General features: G+C 38.3%; 1 pseudogene; it reads right to left on the reverse strand.

The window, feature by feature from the left end:
• Positions 1-11,579: 11,579 nt before the first annotated feature.
• On the reverse strand, positions 11,580-11,895 carry LOC114088271 (cAMP-regulated phosphoprotein 19 pseudogene; annotated as a pseudogene).
• Between the last annotated feature and the right edge of the window lie 8,562 nt (positions 11,896-20,457).

Below are 20,457 nucleotides of genomic sequence, written 5' to 3' on the forward strand. Positions count from 1 at the left end.
AGCACTTTGTTCCACAACAGTTTCAGAGCTTCTCAAACCCTCCTGTTTTGCCTGTCTTCTCCTGGACCAATACTCGGAGATCCTCCAAAGAGTCTTCATGAGCCTTCCCTCATTCACAAGTATCAGGATCCTATACTTAGCATCTTGCATTTCCTTCTAGCCTCTGGAGTTATCTCTAATCTATAAGGCAGTTACTCCCTCCCTTAGACAGTAGATATCACCTTCTGTTACAAGTCCTAAAAAGTCTCCCCTCCCTCCACCTCCACTTTCTACACTCTCAGCCAATCTTCTGTCCCCATTCAACTTCCTCCTGCACTCCCTTCCCCACCCCATTTGCTGACTCAAATCCTTTTGGGAATTAGAAAAAAAATTACCAAGCTATTGTCCTCTTGCTGTTAAGTACTTAACAACTGTGGTGATACCTATAGCCACTCCTCTTTCCAGGTATCTTGACACAGTCCCAGTCACCCCTCCAAAATATACAAACTCTGAGTGCTCTCTCAACCCTGCACTGAAACCATTTACTCAAATTTACCAAAACGTCCTTCAAGCCAAATTCAATAAAGTTGTTTTTGTTGTTGTTTTTGTGGTGCTGGGAACCAAATCCTGAGCCTTACACATGCTAGGAAAGTGTTCTACCCATGAGCCATACCCCCAGCCTCCCATGAAGTTTTAGTCATTGCTCTTAGCTGTGCATGGTGGGACACACCTGTAGTCCCAGCTACTTCGGAGGCTGAGGCAAGAGGATGACTTTTTTTAAGTTTTCGGTGGACACAACATCTTTGTTTGTATGTGGTGCTGAGGATTGAACCCAGGCCGCAGGCATGCCAGGCGAGCGCGCTACCACTTGAGCTACATCCCCAGCCCCGCAAGAGGATGACTTGAGCCCAGGAGTTCAAGGTCATTCTGGGCAACACAGTGAGACCCTGTCTCAAAAAGGTCTTTTATTTTATTTAAAAAAAAAAAAAATTGTTCTTGTTACTCAACCTGTTTATAGCATTTGACACCGAGAGTTTTCATCTTCTAAAAATTCTCTCAGTCTTGATTTTTGCCACACTGTACTATTCAACTTTCTCCTCCTTTGATTCCTTTGATAAAGCCTATTTTCTTCCCCATTCCTAAAGATCTGTTGGCCCCTCTGTCTCTCCCATTCATGCCTGCTTCTCAGTTTGTTCTTCCTTCCCTTTGGATCCCAAACATCACTTCAGGCATTTATTCTGACTACTGCAGAAAATATTTATATATAGATGTGTGTGTATATATAAAAATAATATATATATTACATATATATATCATATATATATATATATATATATATATATATATATATATATATATATATCTTTATCTTTAAAGGTGAGCCTACACCATATATATCATAATGTGGTGTAGGCTCACTTTAAAGATGAATGTGAAAACCACACACATACACTGATGATAAAGGTATCTTTAAACACATTACAATTGCCTAGTCCTTTCCAGTTTACAAAGTGTTTTCATCATCTCATTTCCCATAAAGAGCAAGTACAACCTCGATTTAATAATTATGGACACTGGAGTTGAAATAATCAAGACCATCTGTGCATGATGGCACACAATTATAATTCCAGAGGCACAGGAGGCTGAGACAGGAGGATCACAGGTTCAAAGCTAGTCTCAGCAACTTAGCGAGGCTGTAAGCAACCTATTGGGACCCTGTCTTAAAATTAAAAATAAAAGGGGGTGGGGATATGGCTCAGTGGTTAAGCACTCCTGGGTTCAATCCCTGATACGAAGGAAAGAAGAAAGAAAAGAAGGATTGATTAAGATCAAACTAATCTTGCACCCAAAATCAATTTTATTTCCACTTTTCTCATTTCTCTTAGTGGTACAAAATATCTCAAGTTTCCAGACAGAAATCTTATACCAGTTTTAATTCCTTCTCTCCCTCTGCCACCTTCCCTCTTATTTTTGTTTCTAACTGACCAAGTCATTCTTTCAAGTGTCTCAGGTTTGCCTTGTTAGGATCTGCCATTTTATACTACCCACACAACCTCATTCTTACCTAGTTAACAAGCTGGCTATTGTTACCCAAACTTGGCTTACCTGCTACCACTGGCTATTCCTGTTTGTTAATCATAGATCTCTTTGTACTTTTAGTTAAAAAAATAAAAATAAAAACTCTCATACTACACTTCTAGTTTATAAGAAAAGAATAACACGTTTTGTCTCCTGAAAGCTTTCACTTAATTTTTTTTATTATTTTTTAGTTGTAGTTGGACACAATACCTTTATTTTATTTATTTATTTTTATGTGGTGCTGAGGATCAAACCCAGGGTCTTGAACATAAGAGGTAAGCGCTCTACCGCTGAGCCACAACCCCAGCCCTCACTTAAATTCTTTTCAACTCAAATGACCCGATTATTACACCAACCCATTCACTTACTGCTCATTACCCTGTGCCCCAAATATGGCAGCTGTGCCAGTGCCAAGTCACAGAAAGAACAATGTGACATGACCTCTGTCCTCAGAGTCTGTGTGATCTGAAAAGAAATGTGCCTACATGTCTCACAGAAAGGCATAATTAAGTTTAAAATTACATCAAGTGCCAACCTTTGCCAGGTGCTGTAGGAGTGGTAGTGTAGGTCACACAGAGTCAGCCCTTGATGTTAGGGTGGAAAAAATATGAGATTCCTCTCGCCTACTCGGTTTTCATGAAATTCCTAGACTGGCAGTCAGAATATCCTCTGGGTTCTAGGCCTGAGCCCCTTTAGGGGATGGGCAGGGTACTGACAACAGAGCTGTTCTAGGGGTAATGAAGGGAATGTATAAGGTAAAGAAGGTGACACACAGGGGAATTCTGGGGCTAGAGACAAGACTAGAGGAGTGAGAGTTGAGTAAAAAGAATGCTAATCCTATAGTTTGGTATAGGAAGAAAAGGATCAAGCAAGGCTAGTAAACATAACTATAAACTAAAAAAAAAAACCCTCAAAATACATTATGCAGTGTCTCAAAACACAGTAAATGCTTGATGAAACTTGTTGAACTTTTTATTAGAGAAAATACTGACAGACACAAAAAAATGAGAATAAGCACTCATAATAGAACTGCTATCAAAATTTTTATACATATTTTAATCAAATAGACTCCCACTGTGGAATAAGAACAGAGTTCAGTAAATGCACGGGCCTCAAAATGGGACAGAATCAAAACTGAAGTTTCCCTCACAGTGTTATGTGTAAAGGTAAATCCATTGAATACAGCTAATATGACAAGTCGTTTAATTCAAGGTAAACGTGCTACAAGAAAGTTTATTAACCACTACATTCATTCATACTACATTTAGTAAATCATTATCAAATCTCTGCCATATAGTAGACCCTGAGATCTGATTTCTTATACAGACAGTCCCAATTTATGATGCTTCAATTTAGGATTATTTTACTTTACAATGATATTCAGTGGATAACCATACTTCAAATTTTGAATTTTGATCTTTTCCCTAGCTAACAATAGGCCATCCTGTGCTACTTTCTCACAAGGCTGGACAGTGACAGCAAGCTGTATGTCCCATTCAGTCATATGATCAAGAGGGTAAACAACCAGTGTGCTATAGTAGACTTTGTTGCCAGCAATTTGGGTCTTTTTTAAAATATTTTTTTAGTTGTAGTTAGACACAATACCTTTATTTTATTTATTTATTTTTATGTGGTGCTGAAGATCAAACCCAGAGCCTCAGATGTGCTAGGTGAGCACTTGGGTAAAATAAAACAAAATGATTCTAAAAGTTATATCAAATAGGTTTTGGATTGCAATTTTTGATCTGGACATAATTTAATCCAATTAAGATTCTGAAAGCACTTATCCCAAATTTAAGGTAGAGGTGGTTTCCAACTATTTGTTTAAATTGCACATATGCTCATTAAAGCAAATTAGTGTTTTCTGTTACTGATGATAAAAGGCTGAGCTTCCTACTACTAAATTTCAATCCCATCTAGATTGTTTATCACACAGGCCTCGGACTCAGGAGCAGCTGCCCAATATCATTATATCATATTATATATTAATCTCATTATAATTTAATAAGATATATGTACAACAAAAGACGGATTAGGGCTGGGGTTGCAGCTTAGTGGTTCAGAGCTTGCCTAGCATGTGTGAGGCACTGGGTTCAATCCTCAGTACCACATAAAAATAAATAAATAAAACAAAGTTATTATGTTCATCTACAACTAAAAAATATATTTTTAAAAAACTGGATTATCTGACACCACTCTAATTCATCCTAATTTTATAAATTATGTATACAACAAAGGCCAGATTATCTGTTATTGTCCTAACAAGTTCTCGGAATCAGTATCTTTGATAACATCCCAAAATAACTCTTTGTGCTAACTGACTACCAATATTTAAATTCAACCAGTGTCAATATATTTTGAAGATGTCTGAGTTGTCTCAAAGTCTTTAGATAAGCCAAGCAAGCCAAGAAAAAATAAATAAAGCTTTCTCTAAACCTTTAACAACAAAAGTGATCTATCTCTTGGCAATAATAGCAGCAGCTCTGTGCCAACAATATGGATCAACACCTGATTTTTTTTCCCCTCACATTTTGGGTAATGCCTTATCTCTGCTCCCTAAGCCCCTTCCTAACTATCCAAGCATTCCTTTATCTATGCCTAGTCTGTTCTTGGTGCCTATTTTCTCTGTTCCTCCAGGCCTTCTAGGGGTAGTAATCCTAGCCCTGAGCCTCAGCCCATCCTGTTTGCATTTCAGACCTCCCTGACCCACACCTATTTCTGGTGCCAGGTGCCAGAAAGGAGATTCTGCCCCTGGTCTGCGCACTGTCTTCTAGCCTCCTGATGGTAGGTTCTATGTTTCAACCTTCTTAGGAAGATGGAACACCATTTACCACTCTTTCTAATTTTCTACAACTCAAAAAATAAATTTATGCTGTGACTGCAGGTATGTAAATGATGACAATTCAAAGATAGGCATGTGGGGCCTCCTCATAAGAATGCACAGTCCAGCAGGGCACAGTGCTGCATGCCTATAATCCCAGCACTCAGGAGGCTGAGACAGGAGGATCGTGAGTTCAAAGCCAGCCTCAGCAATGCAGTGGTGAGGTACTAAACAACTCAGTGAGACCTTGTCTCTGAATAAAATACAAAACAGGGCTGGAGATGTGGCTCAGTGGCTGAGTGCCCCTGAGTTCAATCTCCGGTGCCAAAAAAATAGGTCCAATGGGATAAACAGTTCAGAAGAGGCGGTGAGTTTTGCTTCCTGAGAGATGAAGTTACCAAGACAGCCTGGTAGAAAAAGTGACATTTGACCCGAATCTTGAAAGGTATATGTCTTCTCAACTGAAAGTTGGAAATAGAAAGCAAGGGATCATGTGGAGACATTCCAGAGAAAACTGCATGAGCCAGAGGCATCAAAGACACAGAGGCCCAACCTCTTTAGATTGGTAAGCACAGTGGCTCAGTTGAAGATTGAGTTTTCACTAGATTTTTTTCCAATTATGAAATATTTTCCTAGTTCCAAATGAAAGAAGAAAACATTTTGAATAAGACAGAACTTAGGCATGCTGTCTTGCAAATTCATACTGGGAACGAAATTTATCCTTTGAAAGTAGGTCCTTTTTTGTAAATATCCCAAAGTCAATTAAAGAGTAATCTCATGATGCATGTAGCTTACCAAACTGTTTCATGCTGTATGGAATCAGTAAAAAAGATGAAGCAATGAAGCCAACCACTTTACCCCATAAAACAACTTTAAAGACCATTTTAAAAGTTAATTAGTCTGGCGTGGTGGCACACGCCTGAAATCCCAGTGCCTGGGAGGCAGAGACAGGAGGATTGCAAGTTCAAAGCCAGCCTCAGCAATGGCAAGGCACTAAGCAACTCAGTGAGACCCTGTCTCTAAATAAAATAAAAAATAGGGCTGGGTATGTAGCTCAGTGGCCAAGTGCCCCTTAGTTCAATCCTCCCAGCCCCCCCAAAAGTCAATCATCCCTGGGCATTATTACAAATGCCTGTAATCCCAGTGGCTCAGAAGGCTGAGGCAGAAGGATCACAAGTAAACTTAGCAAGGCCCTAAGCAACTTAGTGAGGCTCTGTCTCAAAATAAAAACTAAAAAGGACTGGGATGTGGCCCAGAGGTTAAGCACCTCTGGGTTCAATCCCTAGTATAGAAGGTAAAAAGAGAGAGAAAGTTAATCACCAAGCCAGAAATGTAGGAATTATCTTAGATTCTCCCCTAAACCCCTACCCTCACCTTACGTTACTGACCAAGATGTATAATCATTTCCCTAACCAATGAGTGACACCATTGTCCTTGCCACCTTCCTCCTTTCTTTCCCGGTCCATATCAGAGGTTGATCATGGGTGCTTGCTTGTACAAACCACAGGTGCAGGTGATTAAACACATACTTTGATTGGGTTGAGAGTGAGAGAAACTAGATTATGATTTTCTATCTTGATGGAAAATATTCAATGATCATGCTCTTGCAGACCATGTTGGACTATAGGCTCCTGCTAGGGTTTGGATCTGGAATACCTCCCCACACACACTCAAAAAAAAAAAAAGGCCCACATGTTAAAGACTTGGTCCCTATCCTGTGGCACTATGGAGAGGTGGTGGAGAATTTAGTAGGCAGGGTCTAGTGAGAGGAAGTTAAGTCATTCAGGGTGTGCCTTTGGATGAGATATTTGGATCCTGACCTCTTCCTGTCTCTTTGCTTCCTGGCCTCCATGAGGTGGACAGCTTTCTTCATCACACATTTCCACCATGAGGTACTGCCTTGCCACAGGCTCAAAGTAATGGGGTCAATCGACCATAAACTGAAACTCCAAAATTATAAACCATAAACCTTTCTTTCTTTTAAGTTGATTATCTCAGGTATTTGATCAGTGAAACAGAAAACTAACATAGCTACATTATGCCATATATATATGCAGTGTGTTTGTCAGCTTTCCATTGTTGAAACAAAATACCTGACATTAACAACTTAAAAAGATGAAAGGTTTATTTTTGCTTACAATTTCAATTCATGTTTGGACCAGGTGCTTTGGTGTCTATGATAAGGGAGACAATGGCAACAGGAATTTCTGGCAGAGGAGGTTGTTCACCTCATGTTGGCCAGGAAGCAAAGAATGAGTTCACTTTGATGACAATCTCCCTTAAGCTATAGATCTGTAAATGGATTACTCTATTCGTGAGTTCAGAGCCCTCATTATTCAATCACTTCCCAAAGGTCCCACCTCTAAGTATTGTTGCATTGGGACTAAGTCTTCAACATGTGAGATTTGGGGGGACATTTAAGACCCAAACCATGACACATAGTGTCACATAGTTTAATCACATTTCTGAACACTATAAAAGTTATTGGACTCCCTCTAGAAATTGAGGGGGAGGGGCTAGTCACTCTCAGGCATCTACCCATGTTGAACAGATAAGCTGCTTTAGCCTCTTCCCTTATCTTCCTATCTTGTCCCCTAACCCATTCTTCCTCATTGTTATTGAAGAGAATCCTCCAAGAATCTTACCACAATTTATCAGGACACATCTCATCAGGACAGGACAGGTTCTTCATGATTATACTCTGGCCTCTCTTCCCCACATACACTGAAATATTACTACTCTTTGTGAAATGTACTTTCCCATTCCCCTGTGCCTAAATAGAAGAACTATTATTCCTTCTGCTGCTCCTCCTGATGAATCCCAGCTCATCTTTCAAGAATTGCCCCACTGTTTCTTCTTCATGCTTCCTTCAATTCCCCCAAAAAGGACACAAGTCCTAGCATACCCCTCCCTACAGCACCTACTTCTTGTGTTTGTCACTGTCTGGTTGGAGGTTGAGCTTACCATTCAGCAAGTTCCTGGAAGACAAGCTTACACCTTTCCTTTCTATGTTCCCAGCATTGCCTGAAATAAAATATATCCTTAATAAATAGTTGTTAGATGAATAAATAATGAAGAGTTCCAAGAATGTTTTAGCAAGAATTGCATCAGAAAAATAAGCAGTTTCCCAAAAGTCACTGTTATCAAGAATAAAACCAATTTTTCTGATAGCACCTACCATGTTCTGCTCACAGTAAACACTCAAGAAAAGTCAAGAAGCTGAAAACAGCCAAGCGTGGTAGTGTATGCCTGTATTCCCAGCAACTCAGGAGGTTGAGACAAGAGGAACACAAGTTCAAGACCAGCCTCAGCAACTTAGCGAGGTTCTAAACAACTTAGCAAGACCCTGTTTCAAAGTAAAAAATAAAAAGGGATGGGGATGTGGCTAAGTGATTAAGCACCACTGGGTTAAGTCTTCTATATCAAAAAAGAAAAAGGCTGAAAACATAAACTATTTTGTTATGCATATTTTTAAAAATAGTATTATACTTACTTTGGGTATGATGAAGAAAACTCATGTTTTAAAAATAAAATTATTTCGGGCTGGGACTGTAGCTCAGCAGTAGAGCACTTGCCTAGCACGTGTGAGGCCCTGGGTTCGATCCTCGGCACCACATAAAAATAAATAAGTAAAGGTATTGTGTCCAATTACAACTAAAAGATAAATAAATATTTAATAAATAAATAAAATTATTTCAGAGACATCATCCCCTGATTTTAAAAAGATGTAAAATGAGTTAACTTAAATAAGAGTCATAAGTAATTAAGCCAGAAATTGTCACCTTCATCTAACTTGGGATAAAGATAAAAATCAGAAAGTAGGAAAATTAAGAAGACTAGCAAGGAATTGGAGGGGGTAGGGGAGGGTTGTTGTTGTTATTTTGTTTCATTTTGTTTTGTGTTAGGAGGCATTAAATCTAGAGCTTTGCACATGTTAAGCAAGTACTCTACCACTGAACTACATCCCCAGCTCTTTTAAAAAATTTTTTAGACACGCCCTTGCTAAATTGCACAGGTTGACCTCAAATTTGTAATCTATCTATCTACTTCGGCCTTATAATCTACTTGCTGGGATTACAGGTTTTTATCACCTCACATAGCAAGGGAGTGGTTTTCTTTTAAGAAAGCAAGTGTCTGATTTGCCGTTATTCAAGTAGTTGGTGGGATATTCATTAAACCAACAAACTAAAATGTTCATATCTGCCTTCTAGGTAGGATTTTTCCTTTATCCTGTTCAGATCAGCTCAGCTCAGAGTTCATTTAATTAAATTTAGCAATGTGCTGGGCACACTGTACTAGGTAAGACTTGTTCTACCCCTGACAAGGTGTGGGAGAGAAGGGTCATTTGGGGGGCCATCAGGGCACAGGTAGGAGGCACCCAGCCCAGAAAAGAGCTCCACCCATTTTCCAGGGAGATCACTTTATTTCATCAGCAGGCTGTCCTTGTCTTTCATGGTTATTACTTCCACAGAACATGCAATTTTCATAAATCAATGCTCCAAAACAACCCTTTTAAAAACAGAATTTAGGGGCTGAGGATATAGCTCAGTTGGTAGAGGATATAGCTCAGTTGGTAGAGTGCTTGCCTTGTATGCACAAGGCCTGGGTTCAATCCCTGGAACCAAAAAAAAAAAAAAAAAAAACAGAATTCAGCTCTCTTACCCAGCTTAATCAAGTTTATATCCTGATACTCTGCATTCAACCAGAGAATCTTCCCATCTCTTAAACATAGTTTCTTCATTCCCAATTCAGTACTTCTACACCTTTCACTCCCAGAAATCTTCTCCCTCAGGCAACTCAACTCACTCTTTTTTTTTTTTTTTTTTTTTTTTGAAACTGGTGATTGAACTCAGGGACACTCAACCACTGAGCCACATCCCCAGCCTTATTTTGTATTTTATTTAGAGATAGGGTCACTGAGTTGCTTAGCACTTCACTGTTGCTGGGGCCGGCTTTGAACTCTCAATCCTCCTGACTCAGCCTCCAGAGCCATTGGAATTACTCACTCAATTTTAAATCAGCAGTTCTCATCAGGAGTGATTCTGCACCCAGGGAATATTTGGCAATATCTAGAGGCATTCCCTCCCTGCCCCTGTACTGGGGATTGAACCCAGGGCTTTGTACTTGCCAGGCAAGTGTTCTAACACTGAACTATATCCCGGCCCCTAAAGACATTTTTGATTGTCAGAACAGATGGCTGCTAGAAGCAACTCATGAGTAGAAACCAGGAATGCTGTTAAATACCATATCATGCACAGGACAGCTCCACACAAAAAATTATCTGGCCCAAAAATGTCTGTAGTAACCAGATTGAGAAACACTGCTTTACACTGAGCTCATATTTATCTATTTGGATTAGAAAACATTCCCAAATTAACCATACCCAACTTGAGCATGCCTTTGCTTTCATTACCCAAGTGTACAGAGTACTCTAAATTAACTTGCATGTTATGGTCATAGAGTCTGAGGATCAGAAAGGATTTTAAAAGTCTAATTACTGCTGGGCATGGTGATGCATGCCTATAATTCCAGTAGCTTGGGAGGCTGAGGCAGGAGGATAGAAAGTTCAAAGCCAACCTCAGTAACTTAGTGAGGCCCTAGGCAACATGGCCCTGTCTCAAAAATAAAAAATAAAAAGGGCTGGAGATGTGGCTCAGCATTTAAGTAACCCTAGGCTCAATCCCTGGTATATATATATATATATATATATATATATATATATATATATATATATATATATATATATAAAAGTCTAACCGCCTCTCTATCAGCACTGCTTCATAATAACTGTTACAAGTGAAAATGTTGTCTTTCCTCAACTAGGTTACAAATAATTCCATTAAATCCTTTTTATAATATTTCCATTATAATCCTCTTAAATGTATTCCACAAACATTTATTGAGTATCTACTGTGAACCAAGCATTTGGGGATACCATGAAAAATAGGCATTAACCCTGTTCTTGTGGCTCTTATGAGGGATGGATTTTTTTTATTATTTGTGCAAAAATGACCCAAAGTGAATTCAACAGTCAATGCACAGGCATACTTTATTTGCATCTTCAACAACAAAAGGTATCCAACACTACAGAACTAAATAGGAATACTAGCTTCAATGGCAGCTGTTAAGCACTGAAGTCCTGTAAGTTACACCACAATGGGCAAATATTGCCAAGTAAAATTCTAATGTTAAAGCTGAAACAGATTCAAGGCCCTTCAAGTTCAAGCATAGTTATACAAATCTTTTGGAGTCTTTCTATGTGTGTTTGCATTATGTGACCTTTCTTCCAACTTGAAGTCTTAAACTTCTGTTTTGGAAAATCCAAATGGAAAATTTGACAGAAGAAATCAATGCAAAGGTTACATTAAATAAGAGTAACACACAAAGCTACAATCAAGATGAAGCAAGAAAAGTCAAAACATTACAAATTGTAACACTAGGAGTTAGGAAATATATACAAATATTTTCAAGTAGATTACTTCTTATGTTGCTCTAACATGTCCTTTTCATAGTGCACTTTTAGAACTAATCATCACCTCTACACATGTATATTCCCCTAAAATAGCAGCACACACTATTGTACCTGCAAAGCCATCAGTCTCAAATGACTTAGTGAAGGAAAGGAAACAAAAAGAAAATAAGTAACATATTAAGGAGAAATTGTGGGAATTAGTAAATTTATGCAGGTCAGCTCTTTAAATCAGCCAGCCAGCTTGCTAACAAGGGATGGTTTCCATGAAGGAAGGTCCTGTAGAGTGAGAATGTGGTCACCAGTCACCTGTCTTATCTGGGGCTGCGGAGGAAGTTGCTTGTTCTTCATCTTTGCTTTTGCCATGTTGTAATCCCCAGAATTAAAATATTTTTACCCTTTCTGCAATCATTTCCTTAAAAAAAGATCAGCCGCCAGGCTTTTGGCTCAGGTGAGAAAACCTTACTTTTAATTTTGCTTCTTCAGCTTTCTCTAGACTAGTCGCTTTATCTTCCATTTCCTTCTGCTCCTCTGCTGAGGACGCCTGGGGATTTCCATGGACATAGCCCTCCCCGTGACTAGCCCCAATCCTCTGTCTCTGTAACCAACTTAAAAAAAAAAAAAATCACATAATTTCTGTTTTGGATGCTCCAACAGGAAGGATATAGTTTACCTAATAACAAGGGTGCCTCAGATCTAATCTAGGACATCAGACAAGGCTTTCCTGAAACTGGGACATTAAGCACATATTAAGCATTCAGTCAATATTTATTGAATAAATAAAGGTAAAATCTGATCGAAGTAAAGTATGCAGTGGCAGGAGCCATATGGCCATAATGTGCTTGAGGCGCTTGTGATCCAAGTACACATCTGGATCCCAGACCAGGAGCCTGGAACCAAGACCAAGAAACTCCAGCTTCAACAAGTAAGTTAGGAAGGGGAAGAGGAGCCAACAAGAGACAAGCAATGAGAGGCCAGAGACTTTAAGGCAGACAGCAGGAAAGAGGATATCAAGAAGGAAGCTTTTCAAGAAGCAAGGCCAGCTAGCTTGCCAGAGTAACTGAGGCCTCTTCTCTCACTGCCCACATTTCAGAGTTGGGGAGTGAGCAGCCTGGATAGATAAAGGCATTCCATATTGTGAATGAACTTGTACTTTTGCATTTTGACCCCCACCCCCACCCTACTGCTGGGGATCTAACCCAGGGCCTTATGTATGCTAGGCAAATATCCTACCACTGAGCTATATCCCCAAGTCTCTGCTTTTGCCTTTTTCTCAAAACACTTAATAAGTTTTATTGAAAATGATAAAATACAGAAATACCAGATTCTCATTTTCAAGTAAAAATGGCAGTATCTTCCAAAATTTTCCTAGTATTGCATCAAAAAAAAAAAATAAATAAATAAAACCAAGTTCTATATCCAAAATAACAAAGGAATGCACTGGTAAATTTTTCTCATGGTTCTAAGCCCTACCTTAATTAGCTTTTTTTTTTTTTTTTTTTTTTTTTAGCTTTTTAAAAAATATATTTTTTTAATTTTTATTTTTTTATTAGCTACACATGACAGTACAATGATCTTGACAATTCATACATTTGAATCAAATGGGGTATAATTTCTCATTTTTCTGATTGTACAGGTTGCAGAATCACATTGGTCATACAGTCACCTATATACATTTTTTAAGTAGCATAAAATTTTTCTTCCTGGTAAATTTTTCTACTTCAAAGTTAGCCACATTGACTTAAGTCATCAATCAGATTTTTGTGGTTGTTTTAATTTATAACCTTCATATTTATCAGACTTTAAAAAGTAAACTCTATCTACTTTTAGATTCCTTTTAAGCTGTCACAGTATACCAATTCAGTGTGTCAATAAGAGTTTGGAGTTAATATCTCAGTGGCTTAATAAACAACAGATGCATCTAGCAACATAAATTTTATCTTGATTATCTATGCCAATTAGAGGTAAGAATAGCATGAATAAAATTAATGGAATCTAACACCCCAAGTTCAGCATGTTTTTCTAACCAAATATTTAATTTAAAAAATTACTAAATATCACAAATCTTATAGTAATCTTATTCTTGGTTTCCTTTCATCCCAGTTCATAAGGGGTGAAGATATCTGCACTCCTAGGTTTGTTACAGCACTACTCACTTTTGTCACATACAAAGAAATCAAAATGGTATCAGATTTCTGATAGCATCCTCAGATGATAGAATACAAGGAGCAATGCCTTTAAAATGCTTAATGATATGGTCAACAAAAGCAAAGATAGATAAATGGGATAATATCAAACTAAGAAGCTTCTTCCCAGCAAAGGAAACAATCAACAGAATGGGAGAAAAATAGCGGTAAACTATTTGTTCAAAAGGAGATTGATATCCAAAATATATAAGGAACTCAAAAGACTCTAGAGCAAAATCATCATCATCACCATCATCCAATTAAAATGGGCAAATGATTTGAATACACATTTACTAAAAGAAGATATACAAATATCTAACAAATATATAAAAAATGCTCAATATCACTAATTATCAGGAAAATACAAATCAAACCCACATTGAGATATCATCTCACTCTAGTTAGAATAGCTATAATCAGTAAGCCAAAGCAAAAGGTAAATGTTGGCAAGGTTGTGGAGAAACAGGAACTCTTACACTGTTGGTGGAAATGTAAATTATAACAGTCATTACAGAAAACAGTATGGAGGCTCCACAAAAAAACTAAAATAGAGCTACCATATGATTCAACTATACCACTTCTGGGTATGTATCCTAAGGAAATGAAGTCAGTATATTAAAAAGATATCTGCACTCCTAGGTTTATTGCAGCGCTACTCACAAAAGCCAAGATATGGATTCAACCAATAAGAACCTCAACAGATAAATGTACACACACACACACACACACACAGACATACACACACAGTGGAATATTATTCAGCCATAAAAAGAAATTAAATACTTTTATTAGCAGCAAAATGAATGAAACTGAAGGATGTTAAGTGAAACAAGCTAGAATAGAAAGACAAATAACACATGTTCTCACATGTGGAAGCTGAAATTTTTTATTTCCAAAAAGTAGAAAGTAAAGCTGGGAATGGCAGCTCATGTCTATAATCTCAGGAGGGAGGCTAAGGCAGGATAATCATGAATTTGAGGCCAGTATATACAACCTAGTGAGACTCTTATCTCAAAATTTAAAAATAAAATATAAAATCTGAGGCTATAGCTCCATGGCAGAGTGCTTGCATGTGTATGGCTCTGGGTTTGATCTCCAGAACCACAAGGAGAAAAAATTAGAGAGAAAAATAGTGATCACTAGGAAAGGGGAGAGGGTTTGACAAAGATCCATTAATGGGAACCAGAATACATAGGAGGAGTAAGTTGTGTTCTACAGCACTTTAGAGTGACTATGGTTTATAAAAATTGTTTGTCTACTTTATAAAGAACTAGAAGAAAGAGCTTCAAAGGCTCAAAGATTCTCAAAACTGTCATTTTCCTCATGACTTAAACACTCAGGGTCACTCCAAGGGAACTGGGCCACATGAAATAACCACACAAGAGACAGAAATACCTTTTTCTTTGGGGTCGCTGTGACAGCTCCTCTGACCTTAAGGGTCCTCAGAAAGAGAGAGCGAGAGCGCTTGTGCTGATCCCTTTTATTGAGGAGAAGCTATTCAAATGAGGCAAGGGGTCAGGTTTCAAGGGGCTGAGTCTAGCTTCATGATGTCTGCTGTCAGCAGGTTGACTGACATCTAGGTGGACTACACCCAAGGGCAGATAATAGAAGGGGACACACAAAAGGTGTTTCCATGGAACATTCTATCCCAAACAGGACAAGGAGTAAAATCACAAAGGAACAGGTGAACGTAGCTCGACCCATGGGGCTACAGGAAGGCGTGCCTATGCATGAAGACGCATTTGGTTGCATTTTTACTATTTTCAAGATGGGGGCTACCGTCTTCAGCTACTTAAAAGCGGCCAGATCACGGGGAGTGACCGAGTGACCGACAGTGCCTCAACCCATCAGGAGAGAAAAACGCTGGTCACATGATGTGACAGGTTCCCACACAAAGCAGTGATAAATATTTAAGAAGATGGAAGTGCTAATTATACTGATTTGATCGTCATACATTATATACATGTACTGAGTTACCACATTGTACCTCATAAATATGCATAATTAAAAATAACAAATGGTTCAGTGCAATAATACATACCTGTAATCCCAGCAACTCGGGAGGCGGATGCAGGAGGATCGCAAATTCTAGGCCAATCTGAACAACCTTGTAAGACTCTGTCTCAAAATAAAAATAAAGAGGACTTGGAGTGCCCCGGGGTCCACCTGACAGTATCCCCCCAAAAAATAAAATACAAATAAATAAAATAATTTTAAAAATTTTAAATTTATTTTTAATTGATTTTAAAATAATAAATAACAGCAGAATGCATTACAATTCTTACTACACATATATACCACATTTTTTCATATCTCTGTTTGTATATAAAGTATGTTGACACCCAATTCGTGTCTTCATACATGTACTTTGGATAATGACGTCTATCACATTCCACCATCCTTGCTAATCCCCTGCCCCCTCTCTTCCCCTCCCACCCCTCTGCCCTATCTAGAATTCATCTATTCCTCCCGTGTTCCCCCTCCCTACCTCACTATGAGTCAGCCTCCTTATATCAGAGAAAACATTCGGCATTTGTTTTTTGGGGATTGGCTAACTTCCCTTAGCATTATCTTCTCCAATGCCATCCATTTACCTGCAAATGCCATGATTTTATTCTCTTTTACTGCTGAGTGATATTCCATTGTGTACATATGCCACATTTTATTTTATCCATTCATCCACTGGGTTGGCTCCACAGTTTAGGTATTGTGAATTGTGCTGCTATAAACATTGATGTGGCTGTGTCCCTGTAGTATGCTGTTTTTAACTCATTTGGATATAGTCTGAGGAGAGGGATAGCTGGGTCAAATGGTGGTTCCATTCCCAAATCCCAATTCTCTCTCACCCATCAATTTTTTTAAATTGTCTGGTAACATTTTATTTATTTGTTTATTTTTACTTTGGGGTTATAGATGGACAGCATTTATTTATTTTATTTGTTTATTTGTTTATTTTTTATGTGGTGCTGGGGATTGAACCCAGGGCTTTTTGCATTCGAGGCAAGCACTCTATCAACTGAGCTATATCACCAATCCTTTCACCCATCAATTTTAACCTACCAAACTATCAATTAAATTTGATGAAAGAATAAAGTCAGTTTTTCATGTAAGGTATTAGAGGATATACTACAGCAAAAGAAAAAGAGGGCTTAAGCCAAAAATAAATAAGACAAGGAATTCAGAACATAAGATTCAACATAGGAGTGAGGTCAAGAGAATTCCCCATATTATATTAAGAGGGAAGTCCTAAATGACAAGTATACAGCAGAGTTAGAGACTAGAAGTAAGTTGAACATTTCTGGAGGGGCCTTTTCCAGGAAAGAAAACATAGAAGGGATCATGATTTGATAGAAAGATTCATTGAGAGGCAATTGGAATATGTGAATAAACATAGTCAGATGCTCAAGAAAATTAAGCTAATGAGAACAAATGTAATTTTTAACTCAAAGAAAAACAAAATGTACAGGAAAGGAATTGTAACCATTTTAACATGCTTAGTTAGCCATCCTAATCACTTAATATGGATTCAAAAAATAATTCCTGTGCTGAATTCATATTGAGATAAGGTGAACTATAAGAGCCATTCTTGTTGACCATAATAGAAAGTAAACATTATTTTCAAAAACTGATTAATCAAGAACCCATAATATAAACATATTATTTAGTTAGAGAAAGTGAATACCAAACTACGTTGTAAATAGATGCCTTTGAGCACAAAAGGGAATGCTGGTTTTGTTGCTTTTTAGTACTGTTTTATTTTTCAAAGTGTTTATATATTAACTTGATAAAAATTATATGATTTAAAAATTTAAGATAAAGTTGTAGTAAAGGACAAAGTTCTTTTGGTTTTTGTTGTTGTTTTGTATGTGTGTGTTTTGTTTTTGGTTTGGTTTCTAGTAGTAGGAATTAACCACTGAGCCACATAAGTGTTTAATTTTTTTATTTATTATTATTATTTTTTTAGTTGTTGATGGATCTTTATTTTATTTATTTATATGCAGTGCTGAGAATCGAGCCCCATGCCTCACACCTGCTAGGCAAGCGCTTTATCACTGAGCTATAACTCCAGCCCCTCATTTTTTTTTAATTTAGAGACCTGGTCTCACTAAGTTGCTTAGGGCCTCACAAAGTTGTTTTGTTGGTTGATTAGTTGGTTGGGTGGTTTTCTGTATTACCTAAACATGAACATCATTCTTTCATTCACAACACATTGTGGAAGGGTGCATTTTATGCAAGTCTGGTTCCTCTGTGGAAGGGTCTCTGGGAAACTCCAGTTTCAAGCCACAAGATGTATTTCAATCCTCCCTAGAAAGTGTTTACCACCTCCATGGTTGTATAGAGGAAAGCTGCCTTATGTGTGTTATGGTTCCATTAGGGATGCAATGAGTTAAGCAGTAACCTCTACATTTGAGCTAATAAAGTAATTGTGAACTATAAGCTAAATACTGTAAGGCTAAAGGTACTTTATAAAGCAGCTTACTAAAGTAAGAGAGAAAGGAGACTCTCTAGCCCTAGGGCCTAAAGCCCTGCAAAAGCCAGCAGTTCTGCACAGGTATGGAAATCCTGGGGAAGGCACACCCGTCTAGCAATTTTAAAACCCAGAAACAACTAAGAGACTTAGGAAAAGCCACACAGATTGAAAGTGAGTCTCTAAAATGACTCTTGTTGGCCATTCCTACATCAACACAATTATACACGAATAGAGGTAATCTCAGCGGCTAAGAATTCATTTAAATATGAGACTGCTTCTTTTAGACTCTGTGAGTGCCAAAATTGAGAAATCCATGATTAATGTTTACTATTTTGCATTCTATTTACGGATGCCCCAGGAGAACATCACACTTTCCCACTGCAGCTACTACAGAGAGTTGCTTCTAAGGGCGGGCCGGAGATTCTGTGAGAAGTTCAAAGCAAGGCCTAAGGCTCTGCGTGAACATTCAAGTTGGCGGATGTTGACATGTATGTACATGACTTGCCCTGTTGTTCTTCCTGATCCAGCAAAAAACGGGAGTCTAAAGCGCTTACAAGCCTTGGGATTTTGAGCATGTGCAGGCCAGACAACAGGAGGTGCTCACTGACGTCAACTTTGATCTGGAGAAAAAGTTTCAGATTGGTAAAAATTAGAGGGTGAGTAACCCCAGTGACTCATCTATGAGTTCATTCAATATTGTGTGCCAGGAACTGTCAGGACAAAGAGAGTCTTTCAAAGGCCCAGTTTTCAGGGAAGCTCACAGCCCAGATATATAAGCCGGTGGTTTCCGTTATTACTACATACAATGCCATTACCACTGCAGAGGCAAGAAGCTGGGTAATATGGGCATAGTTAAAAAAGTAAAAATCTGCCTCCTCATTGTCCAGGCTTGGAAAACTGACACAAATAAAGGTAGCTACAAAATAAACAAAAAGGTGACTCCCCCAGTAACACATTACAGCTATGAAGTATCAACACAATCCCCTTCTTAGAGCACTACTTTTGTATTGACTGAAAACCTTTGTTCTCTAAAATCATAGATTATCAGAATCTTTGCTGTTTGAAATTTTATCAGTAGGACTGAAGCATTTCACTCTTGCCTGAAGTCACTTTGATTCAGAAGTAGCCTTAATTTACAACCCAGTGCAAAGCTTTGGAAAGAGGTCTGTGGACATAGCACTCCATATCTAAACATCCTAAGGCCACTTTGCAATTCATACTTGACCTTGACCTTTTTATAGGAGCCTAGTTTTGCTTTCAGGTTGTCAAAACATTGCTTCATTTTAATTGGTATCCGTCCAGCAAATTCTACATTGACTCTATCCTTTGGTACTCTTGTGTACATTCTCTTACAATGGGTTGATAAACCTAGCTTTGCCAGATTACGGGTCTGGGACGTCTAGATGGGCTAGGACATTTAATAAATGTCTGAGGTGATAGATGTGTCACTGACCCTGATCTGATCATTACACATTATATACATGTACTGAAATATCACATTGTACCACTGTAAATACGTATAATTGCCATGTGTCAGTTTAAAACAAAAATATATTTTAAATGTAAAATATGTAGAAAGTTTATATTCAGAGAAAAAAATTCTAAAAGAAGAGTATGGTCAAAGAGAGTTTATAGCCTGGTACAGCAGCGCACACCCGTAATCCCAGTGCCCTGGGAGGCTGAGGCAGGAGGATCGTGAGTTCAAAACCAGCCTCAGCAATTTAGCCCTAAGCCATTCAGTGAGACCCTGTCTCTAAATAAAATACAAAAAAAGGCTGGGGATGTGGCTCAGTGGTTGAGTGCCCTGAGTTCAATCCCCAGTACCAAAAAACAAACAAACAAAAGAAAGAAAGAGTTTACAATTTCACAAGGATGAATTCCTGGCCAATTCATACTAATCCTATAAGACTCAGTTCATAAGTTACCTCTCCTTTAGAGCTGGCCATAATCCTGCCTTCCTCTTCTAAACTCTGGTGGCAGATGCCACCATAATATTATGATTATAGGCTTACCTGTATCTCCATTTGTCTTAGCTTTTTGGGAGCACGGCCTGACATTGATCTACAAATGCCTGGCACCTGGCCCATGGAAGGGGCTTAATGTTTACAAGATGAGCCAACAAGAGAAGCAGAGACTGGGAGCAAGAAAACCCACTGCCAGGGCTGGGGATGTGGCTCAAGCAGTAGTGCGCTTGCCTGGCATGTGCGCAGCACTGGGTTCGATCCTCAGCACCATATACAAATAAAGATGTTGTGTCTGCCAAAAACTAAAGAATAAATATTAAAAAATTCTCTCTCTTAAAAAAAAAAAAAAAAAACATTTCCAGGAGGTTATAATGGTCCACAAGTAATGAAAATGACCTGGCCCCAGTGAGACTAGCTGGGAAAACTAGAAGGGTAATAGATGTTTGAATGGTGAAAGAAAAAAGAGTTGGGGCTGGGGATGTGGCTCA

The sequence above is a fragment of the Marmota flaviventris genome, chromosome 2, assembly GCF_047511675.1.
Source record: "Marmota flaviventris isolate mMarFla1 chromosome 2, mMarFla1.hap1, whole genome shotgun sequence".
NCBI lineage: Eukaryota > Metazoa > Chordata > Mammalia > Rodentia > Sciuridae > Marmota > Marmota flaviventris.